Genomic DNA, 3,815 nt, shown 5'->3' with positions numbered 1-3,815 from the left:
CCCCCACAAACCGGGAGGGCTATACAGGATATTAACTAGTAAAACAGAAATGATGACAAAAAAAAAGTACCTTATAGATATTAACATATTCACGGTATCTTTGTACATGCTGAGGCCGAACAGCGAATCCATAAGCATCCTTGTTAACACTAATACCTATTAGTGAAAAAGATCAAGCAACAGTTTATGGAAACAAAAATCTTTACAAGTAGAATTTCCCAGGGAAAACATCTTAATGTAGTGATGTGATAATATGCTCATCTTGATATTAATTATCCTCTTTTACTAGTCTTATTTAAGATATAAAATTTTACTTGGTCTTATTCTTTTTTGTTAGGGATGAATTCTAATAGTTTGAATAACACTTTTAAAATATCTAGGACCTTCATATTCTTTGTTTAAATTACTTGAATAATAATTGTTAAATTGATTTACTACATTAATATTTCTGTCTATGTAAAGAACCATATCTTTTTGTAGGTCTCCGCTCTTTGGTATACCTCTTTGTATACGGGTTTTTATGCCAAACTGTTTTAAAATTTATTATTTTTACCAATAACTAAATAACTATCTCTGTCCCTTCTCCCTCTGTTTCCTCCCCCTACTTTTCCCCCCTCTCCTTTCTCGCTTTCTTCTCTTGCTATTCTTCTCCCTTCTTCCTATTTCTCATCTCTTCTCCTTACCTTTCTCCTTAACAATTCTAAGTAACTTCAATATGGTACTGGAGCACCAGCTCCTATGCATCACACAATACTTTTTCCACTATTTAATGCCATTCTATGTTATGTGTCACTCATTACCTAATCTGTTCATCCACTTCACAGTTCAGATGGTGGTTTGCAGAAGTACCCGATTCAATGAAAAGATAAACAACAACATTCTATTAATTCAAATCTGTTGAGAGTCACATTAATAATCTCACCCCTCGTATCGAATTTTCTCCAATCATGAGGATATTTCATCACTTAAAATTACTTTTTCTTTTTTCTGATAAGAATTATATTGACGCAAACAACACCATGCAGGTGCTAAGTTACAAGTAACTCAAATTACAAACTCTTCCTAGCTCTTTGAGGCCCATGAAGCCTAAAAAAGAGCCGATCTTGTTTACATTTGGCATTTTACACTAAAAAGTAAAAAAATTGTAAGTATCTGTTCATTATAAATTGTAAAGCCTCCTTCCTCATTTTTTCCCCTCAAAAACATCTCTTATTCCTTTCACACCAAATGGTCCACAGAATGTAAGAAGAGACACTATCCAATATATTGCTTTCATTCCCTCTCTCATCCTTTTCCTTGCCTACACTCTGAAGCTTGATTCATACAATTTGCAATTACCCATTGTACCTCAAACAGATTTAGAAACGAACCAAAAATTTGCCAGGTAGCAGAACAATGGAGAAGTAAGTAATCAGTTGTTTCAGCATCTCCATTGCATGAAGTTGCTGCATAAGTTGGGCTCCCTTCTCTGCAAAAACTGGTGCGAGACAAGCTTTATTATTTGAACTGGTTCATAGTATTCCCCAGCATTAAAGGACATGTTGGAGACTTCCAAAAAACTACGAACAATTGTGTCCCAAGGCATAAGCTAGTTACAGAGTCCGTAGATGACTTACTAACTGATCAACTTCCTCTGTATTTGCTTTTTTTCACCAAAAATTTTAGTTCATAATACAGTTTCACTTAATTTTCTGACCCTCTCCATTTCTTTCAATCCACTATATCCTCCATACACATGAAGGAATTGCTCTGGGTCTTGATTCCCCCCCTCCTGATCCAGGATCTTAGTAGGAGGTCTATTGTATGTTCTGGCATTGACCACTTGATGCCTGTGAGACTAAAAAAAAGAACCATATCGGTGAAGTCACTTTGAATGTAGGATCAGATGACTGTTTGTCTGTGCAACCTCATAGGAAACATTTTGATTCAATTTGAAAACCCCTCATCTGTAAAGATTCATGAGTAAGGCTCTTCTGATAACTAGCCAGGTGAAGCATCTGATCTTGGTTGGTACAAGACATTTCCACACATTTTTTCCAGGGGCCTGTCATGCTTCTAGGTTGCCTAAACACTTCCATTGTATCTACTCTATTCTTACCCATCCCATCTTTTAGGTTCCATTTGGGCAATATGTATCCCGCATGAAGTTCTTCCATCATTGTTATGCTTCCACTTGATTGCATCAGGGGTTGGGGAGGTGCCAATGAAATGCCAACTTTCTGTAATAGCCTAGCTACCTTATCCACTTCCCAGTCATTTAAATTCCTTCTGAAACATATGTTCCATCCTAATGGGGTCCATGTATCTTCCACACTATGGAAAACAAGTCACGGAAGGTGGCCATCAGGGGTTCCTGGTCATTCCCTGCTTCTTTTCAGAACCTAATTTTGGTACCATTTCCCACTTTGTAACATGTGTGGCTGTTGGCCATAAATTCTTGATAGTCCTCCACACTGATACACTGTAAATAGTGTTCACTTAATCCATGCACCAATGACTAGTTTGTCCATACTTGCTCTTGATTACCTCCTTCCACAAAGGTTGGTCTTCATTAGCAGATCTCTAAAATCATTTCACTAATAGGAGCTGTTATGTAATTTCAAATTTCTCATGCAAAGGCCCCCAACACACCTATTAAGTTAAACATTTTCCCATAACCAAATGAAAGCCCTTACCCTCTTTGTTCCCAAACCATAGAAAGTCCCTTCTAAATTATCAAATTACTTCACCACCAAAGCTGGAATAGGGAAAATGGACATGACATATGTAGGAAGAGAATTAAGGAAAAGCATTCCCTAAATTTTTTTTGTTTTCCAAAAACAATAAAAATTTACCCTCTCCCCTGCCCCCCCCTCCCCCGGGCCCCCACCTTCCACCAACCGACCGCTAAATTTTTTGTTTTCCAAAAACAAAAAAAAGAAATGTTTCATTTTACTTATATGGGTTGGATATGGATTCTCATGTTAACCCATTTTGTTCATATTTATATGAGCTTAAATAGGTTGAAGACCATATTAACCCATTTAAGAAAAGGAAAGAAAATATGAGTGATCCATTTTATTTAATATGGGCAAAGAGGTTCCATTTCACTTATATGGGCTGAAATTGCCACCCCTAGTGACTTCCACCTTTGAGAGTTTTTTCTCTGTCTTCTATATTATCCCATACAAAATATCAACTTCTTATGTTTGTTATCAAAAGCATTCCCAAATAAGTTGTTGGAAGATGATCAATTCTACCCCCTAAGATGACTGTCAATCCCACCATTTGAGTCACTTCTTTACAGGGAAATTTGTTGTTCTTTCTCCCTTTGACACTTCATCCAGTGATGGCCTCAAAAATAAGTAAAACTATCTTTTTGAAACTGACTTGCTATGTTTTAGTATCACAAAAACTCAAAGAGTGTCATCTTCCAAATATCCACATTCTCACCTTGTTTGCTGCCTAAGCCCTAAGGGAAGCCCTTGAGCCAGTTATTCAGCATTGCTACTCTGACCATGCTATTGAATCCTTCCATGGCAATAAAAAAGAGGAAAGGGGAAAGAGGATCTCCTTGTTTGAGCCCTCTTTCAGAAGGTAAAAAAAACACCAGGCTCTCCATTCACTAGACCAGAGAACCTAACAGATTTGATGCAAAAACTCATCCAATTCAATCATCTCACTCCAATAGCCATCCGCTTCAGAATGTTAAGGAGATAATCCCTATTAACATAATCATAAGCCTTTTCAATGTCCAGTTTGCACATAAAACCTGGATCTTCACCTCTTAATCTTGAATTCATTTGCGTATCAGCTTCAACTCCCCCCCCCCCCCC

The 3,815-nt window shown here is 37.2% G+C and overlaps 1 pseudogene; it reads right to left on the bottom strand.

Annotated features, from left to right (window-relative positions):
• LOC107016241 overlaps window positions 1-3,815 on the bottom strand; it is a 33,428-nt pseudogene that overhangs the window by 26,721 nt on the left and 2,892 nt on the right.

The sequence above is a fragment of the Solanum pennellii genome, chromosome 4 (genome assembly GCF_001406875.1).
Source record: "Solanum pennellii chromosome 4, SPENNV200".
NCBI lineage: Eukaryota > Viridiplantae > Streptophyta > Magnoliopsida > Solanales > Solanaceae > Solanum > Solanum pennellii.
Note: the sequence above shows the minus strand (reverse complement) of the source record. Positions and strands in the feature narration are given on the sequence as shown.